This window comes from Equus caballus, chromosome 7 (assembly GCF_041296265.1).
Source record: "Equus caballus isolate H_3958 breed thoroughbred chromosome 7, TB-T2T, whole genome shotgun sequence".
NCBI lineage: Eukaryota > Metazoa > Chordata > Mammalia > Perissodactyla > Equidae > Equus > Equus caballus.
Genome location: NC_091690.1, coordinates 50,202,407 through 50,208,793, shown reverse-complemented (window position 1 = coordinate 50,208,793; position 6,387 = coordinate 50,202,407).

Genomic DNA, 6,387 nt, shown 5'->3' with positions numbered 1-6,387 from the left:
AATAGAATGTGTCTTGGAGAAGGTCTTTTTGCATTGAGATAATTAGGGAGTCTCAGACTTGTGGACTTGTATGTCTTCTTCATTCCACAGATTTGGGAAGTTCTCGGCTATTCATTTCTTAAATAAGCCCTCTGCTCCATTCTCCCCCTCTTCTCCTTCTGGAATTCCCACTACCCTTATGTTGCCTTTTCTAATGGAGTCAGTTATCATAGAGTTTCTTCATTTTGAAAAAATCTTAGTTCTCTCTCCTGTCTCACATGAATCATTTCTAGATTTCTACCTTTGATTTTTTTTTTTTAAGGAAGATTAGCCCAGAGCTAACATCTGGCACCAATCCTCCACTTTTTGCTGAGAAAGACTGGCCCTGAGTTAATATCCATGCCCATCTTCTTCTATTTTATATGTGGGACGCCTACCACAACATGGCTTGCCAAGTACTGCCATATCTGCACCCAGGATCCAAACTGGTGAACCCCAGGCTGCAGAGAAGCGGAACGTGCGAACTCAACCACTGCGCCACTGGGCCAGCTGTCATTCTTTCTTTAGAGTTTCAATCTCTTTGGTAAAGTACTCCTCGTCATTAATTATATTCCTCAGCTCATTGAACTGTCTCTCTGAGTTTTCTTGTAGCTCACTGAGTTTCCTCATGACAGCTATTGTGAATTCTCTATCAGATAGATCACAACCTTCTGGGAATTTCTTTAGTGTCTGGAGAATTGTCATTTTCTTTTCGTGACACCATGTTATGATTTGTCATGATTCTTTATGAGTTGTTCCTCTGCCAGCACTTTTGAAGTGAACAGCTTTCTTATTGAGGGACAGCTTTGTTTACCTTGATTCTAACATTTCAACAGACAGGTATTTAGAGGAGTGTCTTTGTTTTCCAAAAGGGGCCCTATAGCACAGGAAAAAAACATGAATTTGGGGGAGTTTCCTAAGACTAGAGGCACGAATGTTTTTGAATCTCAGACTAGTCCACACATTGGCAAATTCATCCCTAAAAGTTTCTGTGTTCCTAGAGGTGGCTGGCTCCAGTCACTTCTCCTCCCAGCAAGTTGTAATTCTCTATATTCACCTGTCTCTCATTTTGGAAGCATTGGTTGCCATGTCATCTCAAGTCACTGATGGATATAGGAAGAGGTGCTGCTTTTCAGGTTCGTCAGTTTTTTCTTGTGAAGAGGAGAATGATCACTCTGACTCTTCATATCAGAAAACAAATCATCCATTCACTTCTGTTGCTCTGTATTTTCCCTTGGGACACTACACCATTTTCACTTACTGATTCTATTGCTAAAGCCATGTGGATGGTTTCAAAGTTTTTCTTTTCTCACCAGTGCATCTAAAAACATTATCATATAGGGATCTCTGCATTTGGATTTCTTATTCTCCTCTTTTAAGAATTGCCTACACTGACCTCCTGTGCATTATGAGAAAGACATTTTCCATGAGTTGCCTTCTGTTTCATCACTGCCATTTTGGGGGCAGAATTAATACTCTACCTTCAGACCAGAAGTCAGGAGTATGTTGCCACATGCATTAAGTTAATACAAAAGTTTATTACTCCAAAATACTTTGTACAGAGAGTAGGGTGAGGGGAAGCTTGTTCATGTGGCTTGTGCAAAGGACCACAGGCTGGCCATTTAACATGTGTAGGTTTAGAGGCTTCAGGATTTACAGGTCTCAGCCTCCAATCTGCAGACACAAAAAGCCAAGGGGCACGTGTCAACCTTCATAACTTGTTCACCATTGTGATCCTACAGGGTGAGCAGGTGTCTACAGCTAACTGAGAGTCAAATGTTGAAAATGAGGTCAGTGTCTTTATTAGTGTTTACCCCTGAGGTTGGTTGACTGAGTGATGCCACTGTTCAAATAAATTTGATCTGAATATTAATTAAAAAGTTATGTGAAAAGTGCAAAATACTATGTTTGAGACAACAAAGCCTCGAAAAACCATTTGAATCGAGTCATCCAAATGTGTGGAGGGATCCAGAAACATGTAAGTAGGGTTCCTGTTCAAACATTTAAGTGATATTATTATTTTAACGTCTTGTCTCATTTGTTGTGTTATTGGTGACACCCTCCTACCCCCATACTACAGGCAGCCCTCTTAGAGGAAGCGAGCTCTCCCTGGATGGGTAATAAATACTTCAAAGCCAACTAGTCAGCAGCTACCATGGCTGCCAGGGGGTTTTCCTTCAGGGAAAACAGCTCAAACACGAGCTGTCTCCTACACAAATTTTGAGTGTTTCGGACATTTCTTGATTGGCAGGAAGGATGTTTGATGAATGACTTCATGTGCTACCGGGTCACTACCAGTGACTCCCATGACAATGAACACGTGAGTGCAAATAGTAGGAAAACAGCACATCTGTATGTGATGAGCCACAGGGGTTTTGAAGGAGGTACCCCAAATGAAGTATCGACACGCAGGGCACACAGACCACAGGCGATGTGAGGGGAAGTCTTGGCAGTGGGATATGACAGTGGTGGCCAGGGAGCACTGTTACAATAAATCAGAGACCTGTAGGAGTGACCATTCTGGCAGGAATGTCCAGCAGGGAAAGGCCTCTATCTATCAGGTGCCAGTGAGCCTGACGATAACAACAAAGCAATGAGCCCCGAAGACTGGGATTGAGTCTAATCACTGCCTCCAACAGCAGGAAGGCCCACTGAGAAGAAAGCAAATTGGCCAGAGGCGGCCATGAGACCATCCTAGGAGGTGGGTAGCCTGCGGTGGTAGAAGAGGGAAAATGTCCCCTGAACAACTTATTCGAGAGCCCAGTATTTCCTCTTTGCAGAATTGAGCTGATAATATCAATAAATTTAGAGCATCTTGGCCAGTGCTTGCATTTTGGCTTCAGCAGGCTAATGTACGATGGCATGAGTAATTTGTCCATATCAAGTTCTACCACGGTCTGAGCACAGCAAGGAGCCCTGGGGACGGGGGGACAGGACTACCAAGTCTACTTGCCATCAGCTGTACGGACCCCTTCCTCATCCTGGAAGGTATGTCCATTGATGATATCACCAGTGACTTGCTTTTTCACATCAGGTTCACTGGTCCATCACTGGGTTAACCATGGCAGAGGAGGGAAATCACTTGAATTTGGCCTAGATTCTTAAGTTAGAGGTCTGTGAGTGGTTTCACATTATGTGGGACCATAAAGTCAAGGTTAATGCCATCTGGTCTGAGGCGTTGATATTTGTCTCAGAAATTTAAGTCAATTTATCACCCTGAGCAATAAAAATCAGCCTCTGCAGGCTGAGGTTTCATATGGGCAGAGTAAGGAGTGGCCAGATTTGCAGTTGGATATCTGCGAGGCAAGATATTCCCAGAATTCCATAAGACATAGAGGGCAACCTTGGATAAGGAGTTGGTGCTATTGGTGGGACCAACAGCTAGATCATGGGTAATGGCCCAGGATCTGTAAAAATGTACAGACAGGTTGGTTTCTGGGCCAAGAAAGTCTGTACTGCTAACATGACTACTGTTTGCTCACTCTGAGGCTTCAGTCCATTCTCTGATCAAGGATGGCCTGTCTGATGTAGCGACAGAAGGCAGCATCTCTGCAGTGGACTCTGTCGGGTGGGGTGGTGCACACTGTCCATAAAGTTTATGAACACCCTGGTCACCCATGTGCTCCTAAGTGACTGTCCAAGTGGCCAGTGTGTCTAAAATGGAAATGATCTCCTCAGAATTGATTACATCAGAGAACGGAACACTCCTGACTGCTCATGGGATATTCCAGAGGAGCAATGTTTGGCTTCATGCTGTAAATACCCATCTCTTCAATAAGGCGGCTTTTCACTAGAAAGCCTGGGGGGTCCTGCATTCAGGACCCAAGGCAAAATGGGAAGCTGGCTTGGAGCATCATCCACTGAGGCCCTGGAAGGGACTCCATTTGCATAAAGACTCTGTCAGTTGCCAGCAGTGGCTTCTCTAATTGTGTGCAGCACCTTGTGAAGAGAATAGTTCTGGTACAAGAATGCCTTGGGTAATTTATGTCCACCATGAGGGTTTAGAGACTCTTGGAAGCTCAATGAGAGGTGGCTAAGGCATCTTTGAGAAGGACTGTGGGGAGGGGGACACTAATGGAATGTTATTTCAAACAGTCCAGAGCCTTTTGTTTCCCAATTCAACGTGAGTCAATTTCTAAGTGTCGTGTGAATAAGCAAGCAAGCAGATCTGACAAATTTGAGAAGGCTGTGTCACTGTGGCTGACAGAATGTGCTCATGGCATGGTTTCTACCACTGCTTCTGCCACCCTCTCAGCTCACAGGCCCCTCCTGTTGCCTCAGAGAAAATGTACAGAGTGCGACATGTGTGGATTTCTAAAGATTTTTCCAAGTGAGCAGGCACAGAGTAGGCTTGAGTGGGGAAATGAAGAGCTGGAAATGGTCTATGGATGGCAGTGAGATCTGATGATGCTGCACATGAATAAGGATGTCCCAGGCAGCCTCTGCTTGGGATGCACTTTCATGTTTTAGACCGTGGTATTTCCAAAGACCTGTCAATGAACCTGATTTACACTCAAAGACAGAGTCTGGGAGGCCTTTCGCGTCACTCCTGTTAGGAGTATGAGCTGAGGGCAGGTGCAACCCTAGGGCATGTTTTCTCAATGAAGAGAGGGTTGCAAAACAGGCCTGTTGAGGACTGAGTCCTTGTTGTCAGTCCTGCAACCTTCCTAAGAAGGACCCCACAGTGGTGGAAAGATCTGAGCACATTAAAATGCAGATTCAGGAGACCTTGACATTCTTCTATCATGTGAAAGCAATTATACTATTCATTTTCTAGTAACTATACATAATACATATGTAAAGATACATAAAATACTTCAGGTGGTCTCATGAGTTTTCACAAATGTATGGGAATACTGCCACCAAAAGATGAAAAACAACCCATCACCTCAAAAGAACAATCCCGTGGTGTCCATTGGAATGAAACCCCTCCAATTCATAAGTTTACACTAAAAAAAGGGAAAACATTCCATTCCCCTTGCTGTTTTAAACCTTGAAGCTGTTACTGCTTCTCCCCAAGTTTCCACATCATGTGCTGCACATCTAAGCATATGGAAAGGAAACCTGTGATCAGCTACCTGGGCTCCACACTGCATGGCTTGTGAGGGACGCTGAAACGGTACCAGCAAGAGCACAGTCTCGGAGAAGGAAAGGCTTCAGAGTGGCACAGTGGACCTATTTCCCCGGCTGGGTTTGCATTGTCTCACAATATCCCTAAACTCAAAGGCCTCAGCTGAGTCTAAAGGACATATTGAAAATGCTATGTAGGATACCAAGAAGAGAATTTATCTATTTAAATGAGGTACTTCATAGTAAACAGTGTCCAATACACCATAGGAAATACATCGGTGTTTTGACTGTAAGTAGGAAAGGCAAAGCTGTTCCAGAGGACCAGGAGCGGGCTGCATCCACTGCAAGGCCAAGTCTTACCCTGCTGAAGAGAAAAGTGTCCGACAGCTTGTTCATTAAAAGTACAGTTTCCAAGATGAAACTAACAGTATTTTGTGACCACAGAGGTAAAAATGATAAAGGATAAAAGCCCAAATCCTAAAAACGACTCTTTTCCTTGTTCTTACTAAAATGACTGACTGCAACTTCTTAAAATTTAACTTTCCTTCACTCTATTGTTTTTGCCTTCGAGAAAACAATGATTCGGTTCACAAAGCAAAAAGTTTACAAAAGATAGAATTAAGTTTACCTCCTCACATCACTGAAGACAGAAAATAACGTGCCTCCTTGAATAGCAGTCCAACCCACAAACACAGGCCAGAATCTTGTAAGAAGTCCTTTGAGCACTGTTACCGCTACACCTCAAGGTCCTTTAGGTCTGTGGTCATTCTTACTAGAATTCCTGACACCCCTCTCTGACTGCAGGCGCAATCCTGCAGGTCAGCAGAAGAGGGCACTGAAAAAAGCCCTGATGGTTAACTTTTGGCTTAAAAATGAATGAGGAATTATTTTCATGACGATAACTGTGACTGTCAAAGAATAAGAAATAGTTTGCCTGGGGAAGAAATCCCTGAATTGGTCTGCACATGATAAAATTGACTTAAACCATACAATGATTAAATGAAGAACACTGTAAAGTATATCTGAAGATCCATGATCAAAAATGGATATTAATAGTCTGTAACAATGAAATCCACACTAATATTTATTAACATCGGATGGACTGGAACAGTTCATAAAATACATCAATGAAACAACTACAGAAGTGCTCATTTCCCAAACAGATGGACATAGTCTTATTGATGTACACTCAAGGGTTACTGAGAACATATCGACGAAATGCATTCAAACTACAAGTAACAGGAAATACACAGTCTTCCCAATGTGAGAAAGGTGAGTGTTCTCACACGGAAGAACTGG